General features: G+C 41.2%; 1 non-coding gene across 1 annotated transcript; it reads right to left on the minus strand.

Annotated features, from left to right (window-relative positions):
• Positions 1-14,846: 14,846 nt before the first annotated feature.
• trnas-gcu (transfer RNA serine (anticodon GCU)) lies at positions 14,847-14,928 on the minus strand. The gene has a single exon. It is a non-coding gene; the product is annotated as a tRNA-Ser (tRNA).
• Positions 14,929-16,579: the final 1,651 nt, after the last annotated feature.

Raw genomic sequence — 16,579 nt, forward strand, 5'->3', positions numbered from 1 at the left:
GACCGTGTGTGAGTGTGTGTTTGTGTGCGTGTGTCTTTTGCCCTTTATCATATGTGTGTGAGTCTGTGTGTGTTTACCGTGGAGCCATTTCCCTCTTTTTCTGTCTTCCGAGGCTGTGCCCCCTCTGGTTTTAAGCTTGGCTTCTATACAGGGAAGAAAGGCAAGAAAGGATTAAAGGACAGATGCAGTAAGTGAAAGAAGAAAGATAGAATATACTGTAGAGCTGACAGACTGACACAAGGCAACTCTCTGTCTATTTATCTGTAATACAGAAAGTGTGAGCCAGTTTTCCATCAAAATATAGCATCAATTTGACCAAACTCTCAGAAAATCAAATGTATCTACGACTTTTGTGCAGATATTGGGACCTAGTTTATTCAAATAAGCAGTAGGTGGCGTTAATTTTCCATCATACCATTATACCGAAGCAGAAAAAGAGGGCACAGTGAGGAGATGTAACTATAAACAGCGTCAATCAAACCTCAAATGGTGGAAGAAAAAGGTAGTAGAAAAAGGTAGAAAACATGATGTTTTTGTGTCACCTCTCTTCCTTCATTTCCATGCATTTTCCCACCATTGTTATCATTCTCCTCCCATCGACAAAATGCCCTCCGACTTTTCCACCTTCCCTCATCTGCCTCTTAATAACCCTGTTCCCTCCAGCACCTGAACTTCCCTACACACTCACTTTCCACACCTTTGAATCAGCTCAGTGCATATACTGGTTTATTTCCACTAGTACTATCCCAGTTCTTTGCAGTTTCAGTGTTGCTTTATTGTCTTGTCTTTTTGCTTTTGAGCCTCTGCTGCCTGAATTTGAATGTTAACCTGGACCGGGACCTAAATGTATCACTACCTACCTGTTTCCCCCAAAAAGCATTAATCTTGCTGTAGTTCTTTGTTTCCCAGCAGTCATACCAACACGTGCCCTTTATCTGCCGCCTGACTGAAGCTTATCATGTGTACCTGGGTGGTACCTGCATGGGAGAACTCCTGGGAAAACTAAGCTTGTGCTGACAGTGGTGTCGGTGGGCCAGTAGGGGGCAGTCTTCCTTAGGGTCCGAATACAATTCCCAGTCCCCCACAGTGACAGAGACACAGGAGAAACCGTCCTTCAGATGAGATGATAAACTGAGGTCCCGACTCACCGTGGTCATTAAAGATCCCGTGGTACTTATCACAAGCAGTAAGGGGTCTCCCTGGTGTCCTGTAGAAAATCCCAATGTGGCTCTCTCCATCTGTCCACCTAACCATCCCCCATGGCTGCATGCATCACCCAGGTTGGGGCTTAGAGTAACTGTAAAGCGTTGCTATAATTATTTCGAAGTGAATATCGGCCTTCTTTACAGCAGACATTTTGGCTTGTCATAGGAGGAAAAGCAGCTGGTAGAAATCAGTAAAAGGTGAAAGAGGTGTGGAGTCTCTTGTACCCCACAAAGTCGCAGGGCGTTGGTGGTTGACGGTTAAAACATCCCATCGATCATCTCATGACACCTGCTCCTGACTAAAGGCTACAGCTACTGCATCATCAGGCAACTGGTGAGACCGCTGATTGTTGACCGAACAACATATACAGCTGTGATTTTTAGGGGAGACAGGTGACAAAAATGATGGAATGAAAATTGAATGGGGCGTCAGAGAAAGGGACATTATATAGAGAGTTAAATGCCGAGTCAGAGAAAGAAAACCAGACAAAGAAGCAGAGCGGGAGTAAAACATAAAGGGACGGTGAAGGATGGGAGAGGAAGAGGGAGACGAGTGAATATCAAGAGAAAGACGGAGGGTAGGAATGAAGAGGTAAATATGTCCACAGAGTCAAACAGGGCTTGTGTCTGAGCATTCTTCTTCTTCTTCTCATACCCCTGTGGTGCTCACATAAACAGGCCCAGACATCACAATTCCTGAGAAAGTTGTTGTTGTTGTTGTTGGTGGATGTCCTTGCACTCTTTTTCCTCCATCTTCCCTTGTCTGCCTACCCTGTACTTCTGCCTGTCTTCAACAAGAAAGGTGCAAGTTTGTCGCTAAAGTTTGTATTGATGCCCTTGTCCGACTTGTCTTTGTTGAGAAAGTTTTGCCGTGAAACCACCCGGTGAGATTTTGATAGACGGAAGAAAGCGGCATAGTTTTTCTTCCTCGGTCTCCCCATCTGTTGCCTCCCTATTTGCATCTCGTTTTATTCTCACTTGTATTTCAGTCCTTTGAGTCAGTGATGACTTTGTGTCTATATCTGTTTCTGATATCACAGCGATATCGCTGCATTTGACTATCTGTCCCTCCTTTCCACCGAATTTATGCATGGCAATCGTTTACCAATATTTCAAGGACTGATATCACTCCAGGTGCTCTCACCTGATATCTCATCTTTTAAAGAAATACCTCATCCCTTCTGAATCACACAATCTCCTCTATTTATACAAAAAAAAACCCAGCCTCACTCAGATTAGTTGCCTTTCTCTTTTACCGGTCTTTCGAAGGTCACGGGAATGGCATCATTGACCCTTGTGATTTAACATAAAGGATCCAGTGTGCCAAGGCTCCATTTGCAGAATATAACAGAAATTGAATATAATATTCTTTGTTTTCATTGGTGTACAATCAAATCTAAAAAATGTTTTTGTAACCTTAGAATGAACAATTTATTCATTCATTCGGGTTGTGGCTGCCACAGTTCGTCCTTCCCAGAGAGCGAGGTTACGGAGGTTGCGATCTGCATCTACATCTAGAGATGGCACCGAATCCTACACACTAGACCTTTAACCATGCTTCTGTTTAGCGATGTTAACATGAGAAGTTAGTATTAAGTCAAGGTCAAATGAGGCAGAAATAGTCCTAAAATTGCTACTACAGAAAGGGATGAAACATGTGTCTCTTACTAAACTGACAGATCTGTAGAACTAATTCATTCATGGCAGTTTTCACATGTCCTGAGTACTTACAGTAGTTTTTGTATTCATGAAGCAGATCAGCTTGTTCATATAAACTTTGATGTTTTGCAGATGATTTTAATTCAAGTTTGATCTGATCATGGTCAATTGTTCGTGGAGAGCATTCCCAAAATCACAAACAGCTTACTTGCACAATTGGCTTGAAAGTCAAAGCATGAGCCAAAATGCCATGTTGGTACTTTTGGCCTCCCTTCTGGTTTGGTTGTGTGTTTGTTGTATGTTGTGTGTGTGTGTGTGCGTGTGTCCTGTGGGTACCATGAGATCATCATACAAAGCCTTTCCTGATCTGAGCTATTTCTGTTTTCCCCACCCGGCTTACTGGCACGGTCATCACACACAATGCAGCCAAGACGCTCAGTTTTGGACCGACATTCAGACAGGCTTTAGCGTCCATATTGTGTTGCTCCCACATGGACAAGATGGCTGCCTCCTGTTTTTTGATTGGCTGAACAAACAGAGATTGGGATCACATTCCCTCTCACTGTCCCTTCCAACTCCGCTCAACTGTTGGATGCTGTCGCGGTCATCTTCAAGTGTCATAAACAGACAGTCGGCCACTTGGTTTTTCTGACTGCCAGTGGCTGCCATTCAGTTGAAATGCTGAGACATTATGATCTCGTGGATGTGAAACTCGTTTAGAAAACCCAGCTGTCAAAGTGTTTCTGTGAACTCACTGTGAAGACAAATTCTAGGAAAACCGAACAGATCATTTTCAGCAAATGGAGTGTTATTCTCACTTACCTCTTGCAGTATTCAACTGAACAGATAGCTGGCTTTATCTATTTATTTTCCTCATTTTTTTTCTTTGTGAGAAACATTACAGGGAGATGAGTGGAATATATTTTTAGGAGCTCAAAGCTTTTAAGGATAACTGCAAAAAGTCTTACCAGAATTACTCCGGATGTTGTCAGAATGATCAAAACCAAAAAATAAAACTAAAATGCTGTGCAAGTCTGTCATTTCAAGCTCACACTGTTCAAAAATTTCGAATGATTGCACATATGTTTGAAAGAATGGAGTGTATTTCTGTGCAGCCACTCTTCAATCCTGACAATCCTGATTTGCTGTAAAAATAAATAAACTGCCAGAGACCCTACATGATATGACTAAAGTTAAACAACTGGTTGTCATCTCTAAACATCTACAAAAAGACACAGTACACTTAAAGGCATCCTGTGGAGTTATATCTATGACTAATGGAACAACGTTTTTAAGAGTTGGTCCCTGGTCTGTTAGTATCTCATGCACATGCAGAACAATGGACACTTAATTCTGCTCCACCATGGGACCTTGTGGTGCAATGGTAGTGTGTCTGACTCCAGATCAGAAGGTTGTGTGTTCAGATCACGTCGTGGTCAGTGGTTTTTAAATGAAAACAGGACTGCACTCACACTGAGGTAACCCATTATAAAACTATGCATTGGGCTGTTGTGGAGAAACTGCTGAAGTCAAGGTCAATGGTGAGGTCAGGAGGGAAGAAAGTGTTGAAGCGCCTTATGCTGTATTATTTATTGACGCTTGGCCAAGGAGAACTAGAGACACTCTCAAAGTTCATCAGAAGTGCCTGAGTCGGTCTCACATTCTGCCCAACTTGTGCTGGTGGATCGACTTTAAACCCCAAGATAACACCACAAATACTGTTATTTTGGGTAATAATGCATGTGAAAAATGAATTTCCCCTCGAGGGGTCAATAAAGTATCTATTCTATTCTATGTGGAAACATTTCATGGCATTAAAAAAGCCTTTTGTTACAAAATATGATTCACACAGAAAATGACTATTCGCTTCCTGACAGTTAATATCGACTCATTTCCCCCAACTTCAGCCTTTATTGTGTGACCACAACTTTACCTTGTTTTTATGCCTGATCATTATCCTACATGAACCTACAATATGCATCAGTGATTGTTTTCATTTCTATAAATACTGAGTCAAAGGACTACATGTCACATTGTGACATAACAGAATAATCAGTCAACTCTGCAACCACAAAATATTGTGGAGTGTTAAGCAGGCAATGAGAAGATAATTGACTTGGTAGAGACCAAAACAAAGCTAAATGAACAGCAGATGTGCGGACTTCTTTTTTGTTGCTCCACGTCTGATGTATTGTTTGTGCAAATTGGCACCGTGTCAACTATATGAAATGAAAGATGCAGAATAAATCATGGATGTAAACAATGCTGGTTTCAAATGATCCCAAAATAAGCTTTGCAAATGTTTGATGATGAATGAAATGCAATCAAAACACGTATTAGGCCTCAAGGATACGCAGTGTGTTTTGGTGTCAAACAGTGAATGTAAACAGAACAACAAAACTCCACAGGGTGTAATTTTCTTGTCTTCAAGCTTAATTATTCCACGAGTCTCCAGGTACAACAGTTTTTTTTTTTTTAAAGCTAAGCAGTTAGGCCTAAACAAAGGCAAGTGATGCTCAGAAAACCAGCTGCTGTTCAAGCAGTCCATTCATTTACCAGCAGGTCAGACACACATTCATCCACCGAAGGATGATTTCCCGCCCCTTTGTTTTATCTAGTCAATCAAAAGCCAGTCTAACTGACAAATGCATCTACCCAACTACTGACCATCCACCCAGCCACTTAGAGCATCAGCCACCACCAGACCAGGGGGGGGCTGACAGACTCTGAACTGACTCGAGGGCTGCAGATTAACAAGAAATCCAGCAATCTCTGATCCCTTTTTTTATGTGTGCGAGTGTGTTTGTGTGATCCCCGGGTTTGGTATCATTTGACAGACAGCCAATGATCCTAGAGAGGGGCAGAGGGAGCCAGAGAACATGTGGATGCAGAGATAACAGTTGCTGAGATACTGCAAAGAGGCAAGAACTCCTATTGGAATTACAAGGGCTTGCGAGTGTGTTTGTGGATACAGTCCTGTTTGTGTATGTGTGCTACGCAACGGGGGTGCGAGGAGAGTGATTACGGCTAAAGCTAAGAGCGAAGTGAGGGGCCGATTTCTCCCCCCGCTGTTTTGTTCAGACCACATGGGAAATTACAGTGAAACAGATGTAAATGCTCCGAACAAAAGGGGGAAGAGAGTCGAGCTGGTTTGTCGCCTCCATCAAGAAAAAAACAAACAAACATCATAGCATCTGAGGAAGTTACTGTTGAGTTTGTTGGTGTTCAACTGGAGTATGCTCAGCAAGAGACTCAGGAAAAGTGACTTATATAACACAACAGGAGGTCATCCTCTTCCTGTCAACAAATCCAACGTCATATTGAAGAGACTACAGTTGTGAGAAGCTACTGTCAGGCTCTATTACCACTGGATAGTTGCAACAAATTCAAGTAGACGATATTGTTTTAAATGGAGAGTGATTGGCTGTCATTCTACCTCTAAATTATGGTTTGTGCAGTGGCATGGTGGCAAACCCTGGCTGGGGCTTCCTCCCACAGTTCAAAGACATGCAGGTTAATTGGCGACTCTACACAGCCCATAGGTGTGAATGCGAGTGGTTTCTATGCGTTGGCTGTGTAAAGAGCTGGCGACCTGTCCAGGGTGCACCCCGCCTCTCGCCCAGTGCCAACTGGGATAATAGAAGCCTTTATAAAAGCATCTTAAACCTGTATTCATTGCACAGATTTTCTTTTGAGGCCATTCCTTGACACTTAAACTGAGGGTTTAAGTGTCTGTTGCTATGTTTACAGGGAGCACACCTGGGCATGATCGACTTCCCTCAGGACCCTATAAAGAGCTGAACGGAGGGGAAGAAAGAAAGAAGAGATGGCGTGGGCAGGAGGGGTGACACTATTTCTAGTGATCATTTACTGTTTTGTTTTGTCTGTAGATGTTTAACAGATTCATAAACATACACTAATCAAAATTTTTCTTGGGCCTAAACCAAACCATAACCACAGTGGTGTGATATCAGGAAATGGTATCAATTTCAATCAGTTTCAGTATTTCAAATACTGTGGTATATATAATACTTGGCAGAATGTCCAGATAAAGTGTTACCAAACCGTCACTTTTTAGAAGAGATACAAGGTTATAATAATTAACTAAAAACTAAAACTAGGTGTGATTTTTTTGTTATAATAATTAACTAAAAACTAAAACTAGGTGTGATTTTTTTATTTGTCAATACAAGGGTGGTGGGGAATTGTGTTTGTTGTGTTTGTGCTGTGTAATACCTAACCTGAACTTATTAAATATTGTCCCTAAGAAATACCCCACATAGTATATTAATTAAGCCTTATAATAATAATAATAATAATAATAATAATAATAATAATAATAATAATAGTTCAAACTAAACATTTTTGAATAATCAAAACTAAAGTGAAACAAGCAGACTGTAACTAAACTGAATCAAAATAAAAAACTACAATAACACTGCTGTGGTCTGGGGTCTGCTCGTGCCCATTCAGCATGTTTTACAGCTACAGTGGATAATCACTCTATAGTGACTCCCATTCATTGATGTGTCTGCGCTGCCTTGCTGAAGTTCACGCCTCTGTGCGACATGATGAGCAGCTCAAAGCGAACTAAGTGCGTGTGTGTGTGTGTGTGTGTTTGTGTCCTTGGTGCAAGTGAATTAAATCTCGCAATCCTGACAGTTCAGTTAGTTAACGTGAGCCGCCCTGGCCTGCCTTAATTGAACAAAGCAGACTCTCCTTCTATTCTGATGCCACTTCCTATTAAGGTGTGACTGTGTGCATGAGAGGCCAGTAACTATAGGGACTCACCATGAAACACTTGTTCTGCTGACTGTGTTATAACGACGGTAAAAAACACCAAATAAATCCACGGACAGGAGCTCAAAGTGTTGGACATCCTCGGAATGATTCACAGCTCTAGTCTTCTCCCAGTATGTACATGTTTGTGTGTGTTTGTGTGTGTCCTTGCATGTTTATTTGCATACATTTGCGTCCAGGGGTGTAGCCCAGTTTTAAACCCGTCAAAATGTGTGTGTGTGTGTGTGTGATAAACACCCGAACATGAACTAGGTTATCATCTCTGATTTGTGCAACCTTCTCAGGTGTATTTACAGGACACATGTGCATGTAGGACAAAGGCGGGTAAGTAATGGTGTGTGTATGTGAGAGCCCAGAATGTGTAATTACGTGGGAATGTATAATTACGCGTGTGTGGGGAGGGGGAAGACCGCGTGGAGGTGAAAATAACATCTGCAGATTGGCTTCAGGACACTAGAGGAGACGCTTACATTATGATAATGAGGTCTGTGCGTAGGGTAAAAGTGGCTTTGTGTGCACGTGTGTGCCTTGGGGTGGCTTTCACATGGGTTGTGTGCTAATAAAGCAAAATGAAGATCATGATTGCTCTATTTTTAGCAACACCAGTCAATCCTAGCATATTAAATGCATGTCGAAATCAAATTCAGAATGCTTTCCTTCTTCAAAAAGCTGAATTTTGAAGAAACTCATAAAGTTGTGTTTAACTTCATCACACACGTCCAGTGCTATATGTCACCTATACTCCAGTATCTGTCCAAACAATGACAAGTCAATTTTCAAGTATTTTCAGGAGTTTGTTTTGCTGATGTTTTCCTGATAAACGATAATAAGTTTCTGATGACTCATCCTGCACTCGGGGGTGTATACTAATTTTACATCCAATTAAATGTTTATGAGTCCACCGGAGCAGAGTTGTGTTTTATGTTGTCTACGAGCGATTCTGAGGGCTGCGACCTGCATCTCTAGCCCGGGTCTCACTGATTACTGTAGAAAAAAGCAACAACTTTCCCACTTTATTTAATGATTTTGATGAAACTGCTTCATCTTTAATACAGAATATATCGGCTGGTTTTCCCTCTGATCTCATACTGATGTTGAGCTTCAACCCTGTGATGGACAGATAGCTTCAGCCTTGCTCAGGTAAGCCAGCTAATTATCTGCTACTAACTGAATATGCTGTTAGTGAGCAACAGAACTGGACTCACCAGACCAGACCGGGTTTGATTACAGCCTCCAAGACCACCATAATGTCAGAGTATTGATGTGATCTGCAAACATTTCTGATGGAAATATTGCTCAGCCAAACCCGACATACATGCTGAACAGACGTGGACGCAACTTTGCCTCAAATACATCAGATTTGAATCTGTTCCTGCCCGCTCACTTCTTTACGAACAAGAGATTTATGTTAATATCCAACTCATTAAATATACTCTTTCTGTCTTTAGCAGAAATGTATTTCGATTAGTTAATTTATTTTACTGTTTTTCGTGTTTATTCTCTAATTTAACGCAACACCAACAAAGAAAAGTAAAAAGAGGGAGCCTGAATAAATGTCAAGGTCGTGACTATAGTTTCAAAGTGTGCAAAGAGCTTTAACAGCTTTAACGCCAAGTTCATCCCAAATCAAACAAAAGTGTTGCACGTTGGGAGTCATGAGTAACTTCTGTAGTTACAGTTTGATTGACATTTTTGCACCTTTTTGAACTTTAATTAAAAGAAATTAAAATGAAATCTAAATCCTGGAGGTGCTGCAACTGCTAGTCACATCATCTCTGTAGAGAGTGAACAGAGCTTTTGGTTCTGTAAACCTGGACATCCAAAAAAGAAAAAACTCAAACCCACTTCACAGCTACCGTGGTCCCTCGTTTATCACGGGGGATACGTTCTAAAAATAACCCGCAATAAACGAAATCCGCGAAGTAAGTTTTACAGTTATTATACATGTTTTAAGGCCGTAAAACCCCTAACCACACACTTTTATACACCTTTTTACACATATTTTGTACGGTACTCCCTTAGTTAATCAGGACACAGAACACAATGCACGTTCATACTGTACAGTACGCTGTAAAACAAAGCATGCAAAATTACACTAAAAAAATCCGCGAAACAGCGAGTCCGCGAAAAGTGAACCACGTTATAGTGAGGGACTGTCAGGCCGGGACTCAAATGAGGACTCAGATGCAGAATTAGGCTGAGAGTAGCTTTATTCAGGTCTTCAAGAACCCTCGAAAGAGTGAGGCTATAAAAATAGGCCTAAAGTAAGAGAAACAAAAAATCACTCCGAGGAGGAAAAAACTCTGCACTAAGTTTATCAAAGATTAACTAAATCAAAATCACTCACAACGAGGAGAAAACAAAAGGCTATGAAAACATTAACTAAGGGCGCTCCTATGAGGCTGACAAAACACTAGGCTAAACACTAGGAAACCAAAAGGGCTAGACTAAGATAATACAACAGAAAATCACTCTTGCGAGGAAGAAACAAAAGATCACTAGAGCAAAAAGCTATGGCTGTGGGCTATGAACTAAGGCTTTGGTGAACGCTGCATGAGACGAAACACTTTGGCACAGGACAGAGGGAGACGCAGACAATATATACACAGGGTAATGGGGAACAGGTGGAAACAATCAGGGCGGGGAAGACAATCAGACCGGTGACACATGAGGAAGGCCAAGTGACCTGAAACCAGAGGAGAGTTATCTTTCAAAATAAAACAGGAAATGACGAGACATAACAAAAACCCAACTTGACCTCACCACGGTGTGACAGTGACGACTGTATGGTGCTGATGTAACCCCCACAGACCATGCATGGGGAAGTATTCCACAGAGAAGTCAGACGTCAAACTCAGCACCACAAAATGGTGAATTTATAACAACACTTTTCACATCAAGCCCCTCGCAGCACATGCCGACATTCACCCATTCACACGCACGTTCATACACCGAGGCAGCCGACTGTTCATCAGAAGCTGTTAGGGGTCAGTGTCTCGCTCAAGGACACTCTCTCTGAAGAGCTTTATATCTCCAAAACCAACCCTAATACTGTACGTTACCTTCCCTCCAGTGCTCCAGGGTATACAGTACATGGCAGCTTGAGCTCCTGTCATCTCCGGGCCACCCTGTCACCCCACACAGCAGGCTTGGGGTGTGTCCTAACATGGATACTTCTCCCATATTAATGCAGGATAAACACAGGATGAGGCATAGCTGTTATTGTTAGAATCCCCGCTCCGGAGAGAGACTTTAACTGTGGAGGAGCTGAGACATCGGGGAGTGATGTTAAGTGTAAGAGAGGCTTAAACTCATTGTCTCGCTCCCATTGGAAATACAGGGGTTAAGACTGAGTGGACCGTGTCCAATCCACACTGTGATGGACTGCAGCAGCAGAATTTCAATTGTGCCCAATTTCCATTTTGTCCCTTTATCTCTCTCTCTCTCTCTCTCTCTCTCTCTCTCTCTCGTAAGCTATGTCCACTTTTTTTTCTGTCTCGCTTTGCATTTTTTCCCTTTTCTTTCTTTTTTTTTTTCCATACCACCACACTCTTCTCTTCTCTGTCCGTCTTCCCTCCCTCCTCTGGGCTTCTTTGTGTAAATTTCCGAATATTCCAGAGAGCAGGATTGAGCTGGCATGAAATGGGATTAGCAAAAAGAGACAATTTTCAGTACAAAAATCGCTCCCTCTTCACTGCCCTGTTCTGTCCAAGCCAACATCTCCCTCTGTGTGTTCTGCTTCTTCATTTTCTCAGACAGCCGCACTATATCTTACAGTAATGACTGGCTGCCCGCATGTCGTTTACCTCAAACATGAAAAACACAGGTTCGAGCGCTGGAATTACATGCCATCACTATGTCAGATTCACTCCGGGGGAGCCAGTGCTAATTTTCTTTTGGAAATTGTCTCTGTCTACTTTCTCCAACGCTTTTCTCCGTCCCTCCGGTCTGATCCAGCAGGCCTTCCTCATCACCCCAGCTCATTAACAAGCTAATCAATTGGCAGGTATTAACTCTGTGTGATTTCTAATGCTAAGTGGAAGATTAACAACCTGATTGTGGAATTTAAAAGGAAACTAATGAAGTGGCGACGTGCACAGGAATGTGGCAAAGGGCTATATTGTTTCTGTCATGTGGAGGCAGTTTGCCTCCTCACTGCCCTGTGTTTTTCCAATCACGTTCCCCCTTGTGTTTCTTTGTCTGCTCTGTGTGTGTGTGTGTGTGTGTGTGTCACTTACCCTCTCACCTGCCTGAGTGCCTCATCACCTCATCCCGATTTACAATCAACTGCTAGAGCGGTAATCTTAAACTTATTGTTCATCTCAACAGTTTCTATTCTTTTTGTTTTTTGTCTTGCAATTTAATGTGTCATAATTACCACAGGAGGAGAGACGTTTTTACATTGTAATAATGTTGACTGTAATTTCAGCTTTCTGCTGTCTTAATGTGCATCATTAAATATTCTAATAACCTGTGCTGCAGACGGCAGTGAGCAGCCACATTATATTTGAAAATACCAGTGTAATTATGTCAACTTTAATAGTGCCATTACCCATTTGTGACTACAGAAAATAAATGGAAATTGCCTTTTTTTTTCTTCCTTCTGCAAAACATGACATTGTTCTTGCGGTTGTCCTTCACTGTATTAGCTTGAACCAATTATTTCGAGGTTTATCCTCCTCTAACCTCCGCTCCATTTGTTTCCCTGGTTTTATCCTCTCATTTTCTGCGGAAGTTGACTTACAGCGGCTCATTCCATGGAAAGTTCAATCCACCAATTATTTCAGTTGAGACAAACTAACAAACAAACAAAACAAAACAAAAAAAGCGCCTCCAGACATTTTTGTCTGGAGGTGTGTAGATTGGATAGAGAAATGTATAGCATCCTATAAAGTAGCTGACTGTACACAGTGAAATGTGTCTGAGGAAAACACAGAAGCTTACAACATAACCGCATCAATATAATGAAAAGATCCCAAGTTAATATTGTTTTCTCACCCGGCTGTCTCTCCTATTTTTACTTTTTTTCAATGATAACTTCCATGATAACACTGAGACTCTAAGGTGACATAATGAGACATCACAAGCAAGTGACATATCTATTCCACTGATGTCAGCGTTAGGGTTAACCCTAACCCTAACCTTATATTTCATGATTGTATTAAGTTAACTAACTGGCTGCAGCTGTGTCTGGTACAGCTGGCTCCGACCTATTTGACTGCTGAAGAAATGATAGATATGTGCAGAGGTACAGAACCAGGCTGGAGAAAAACATTCCTCCACTATGAATTTGTAGAAATCTTGCACTCGGACAGTGCTGTAGTAAATCTTAACTGCTGCAGAATGGGGGAAACAAAATGAGCTGTTTCCTTAAATCTAAAAATGTGATTACATATGAGGATTTGTTGAAACTTACATGCTGTCCACTCCCAAATTAGAGATGCCACCACAGGTGCTTCCTATCAGCTGCAACACCTGTAAAATGTGAGGAGGAAGGTAGAGGAAGGTGTTACTGCAAGTACTTCAGCTTACATAGTGCCAAACGCAAGTCTGCTCTACAGTCTTGCCAGCGCCCCAAATTATAGAAATTACAAATCACTGGAGATCATGCAGCCCATTAAATAAACACAATATGGTATTTGATTCTAATGGTGAAACGCATCTGACGTTTCAGATCCAAACCTCCGTTGTTAGCGTGAAATATACCACACTCGAGACGCTCTCACCACATTTAATTACATTTTAGATCACACTTAAAATTCACCAAAACATTCCTTCACCAAGACACCCTGGTTTCACAGCACCACTTTGTCTCTGAGAGGTGCGCGATGATGTATAGGACTGCAGGGAGTTCTGCTCTGAGTTCATTACTATGACTTATACTGCGAAAAGATCCGTTCTCTGCTCTAATGGACATTCCACTTGAATTACACTGGCTCACTGCTCTACAGTAAATACTCCCTAATACCTGAGCTGTATGTATGTGTGTGTGTGTGTGTTTGTTTGAGCCAGGAAGAGGTTCTCCAGTATGCGTACTAAATTCTGACTGACAGGTCAATATATGGCTGTATATAATATTAGCTGCCATGATGACAAATAGGTTTTTTTGCATGCACGCGAGAGTACACGTGAGTGTACGGTACGTGTTTGTACATATGTTTGACAGTGAATTCTGCTCATTAATATAATCGAGTTCACACGGTGCGTGAGAATGTGGAATCTCCACACGTCAATCCTGCCACACGCGTGACAGTGTGAAGGCTCCTTTTTTAATCAGCAGCACTGCAGAAGCATTTTGTGTTTGCTGCTAATGAAATGTACAATACATATGGGACTGGTCACTGACTTTTAGTACCAACAAAACCAACAATAAAATACTAAAGAATTGAGGAATGTGCACCATTATCAAATAATAAAATCCTCAAATATTTTCACCTCATTACTCCATTCAAAGTCCAACTCCCCATTTCCAATCACATATATCTTCTTGGATGAATAATTTATTCTTTAAATCACCTCTGCAGTTAATTTAACCATGCTGTTATTTACCATATTTGTTAGCTACTGTAGCACTGTTAAAACGTAGTGACATTAATATTCACATCCACGCAATATCGGCTATGTATGTGTGTGATAATCAACTATCATGGATAAAACAGAAGCTATGTGTCAGGTGAGTGGAATGACGTTCTACATTGCTTGAGACAAGGTTGTCAAGACCAGTCTCGAGACTATTTATTGAAAGTCTTAGTCTAGTCTTGGTGTCAAGTTTATTTTTCCTCTGTCTTAATTCAGTCTTGGACAAAGAGGACTTTCAATCAGCAGTATGTAAGATCCGCCAATATACTTACTGAGACATCTGGGACCACACCTCACCCAAAGAGACCTTAGCTACATATTGTCTGGTCTGAGTTTTGGTCTTGACTGAGTCTCGCCCTGCTTTGGTCTTAAACCCCTCAAAGTCTGGTCTCCTCTTGGTCTTGATACAGTCTCATCTTGGTCTTGACTTGGTCTATGGATGGTTGGAAACAATAACCCACAATCCCCAAAACATCCAGTCACATTTGAAGCTTTCATAGTAAAATCTGTATGGGTCTATTTATGATGACTGAACTGTGTTGTCATTCATGGATTTCCTTTTTTTCTCATATACAATTCTGTAAACAGAAAGAAATACATGAACGACGAGGATGGGATTCGAACCCACGCGTGCAGAGCACAATGGATTAGCAGTCCATCGCCTTAACCACTCGGCCACCTCGTCACTGTTATGTGGTTTCCATGGTGGTAATCACGGTTGTTATCATAGAAGGCAGCTAAAGTTGAACCCAATGTGTCATCCACCACCATCCACGTTTTCATTTCTGCTAGCACCATTTCACTAGTCCACTTCATTAGTGTGTGCTGAAATGTAAAAGAACTTTGGTGTGTGTGTGTGTTTCTGGGTCTGGCACTAACTGTAAACAGAGCATCAGGGTTTGATCATTGTAAAAGTGTTTGATTTCGTTTAATCAATGCTAATGATGTGATTGTTGTTACAATGCGTCCATTATCTGTCTGTTCATATTCAGTCGTGTCCACTGGCATCCTCACACACCAGGTGCTGGTTATAGATATGATTTTTTTTTTCTTTATTGTGAGCATCAGGGAGACAGTAAAACACTCACGTATTGTTTTGGCATAAAGAGTTCCATTGAAAAGCAGACTGCAATCTATTTTGGTGCAGCATCATTAAAAGCACATCAGAGCATTAGCAAAGGCCCAAATGAAGACAGAACTATTGTTCAAAGTCTGTTGTTTTGAATGATATCTCGCTGCGTTGAATTCCTTCTTCAACAACCAAACAGGACAAAGAAGCATCTTGTAGTGAATTGAAGCTGAATTAAATAGATACTGATGACTTTAATATCAACTACCTAAACTCATTTATAACTGTTAGTGCTAGTTTCAGCCAAAGTTTTCTAAAGTTTTGACTTAAGTAAGTGAGTATCCACATAGAGCCTGAAACATTTTAGCTTACTATTATTTGTGTATTAACTATGGACAGTAGGAAACATGGACATCATATCTGTGGCATGCCATAGGTTTCTGAATAGCTGGTGTGGAGGGCAATAAATATTCAGCTTCAAATTAGGTATAGCGACCAAAACCATGTTTTTGTACCAGGCTATAAACATGTTTATTTCTGCTCTGAAGTTGGGCACTTTAATATGGGGACTTATGGAGACTGACTTGTTTTGTAGCCAGGTTCATTTGGCCGTTCAAGGACAGAGGTTGCTGCTTGATATAAAATATATAATGCTTGCTCAAAAAGGAGTAAAATTTGAAGTTGTTCTCAAATTTCACGCAAGGGAGAGAGAGGCAAAAGCATGGAAATAAGGTTTTCTGCAGCGTGGTGTGACGCTACTTTTCATCTGTTACAGATGACACGGCCAGATGCAGTATTTATGACATGAAATTGCTACAAAACAGCCTCACAAGTAACCTCTTTAAACATTTAAAAACAACACAGGAGGTTCGTTATTGTATCAAATTGAAAAAGTTTGGTATCCACCATATTGTACATCAGCAGTTCGGTTATGGGTAAAGATTGGAGGTATTGAGGCCAGACGGTGGAGCTATTAAGAAAAATAAAGTCTGGCGAGAAAAACTGGATGGCATGCCTTCAGAATTATTACAACCTCCATGCTCCTGCCTGTAGTATAGCTGAGTTTAAATGGAGAGTGTGTAGACGTCCGAGTAAAACCACAGAATTTGAAATGGTTCATACAACACTGGAGATAATGTATGCATCACTTGGCCAACAGAAGCCTTTTGAAAAGTAATTTAATTGTAACATTGCTCAAACTAATTCAATTAAAAAAAAAAAAAAAGTCTTCCACTAACCCTCTAACTGAATTATCTCGTCAGGCCCA

Source organism: Larimichthys crocea, chromosome I, assembly GCF_000972845.2.
Source record: "Larimichthys crocea isolate SSNF chromosome I, L_crocea_2.0, whole genome shotgun sequence".
Classification (NCBI taxonomy): Eukaryota; Metazoa; Chordata; class Actinopteri; family Sciaenidae; genus Larimichthys; species Larimichthys crocea.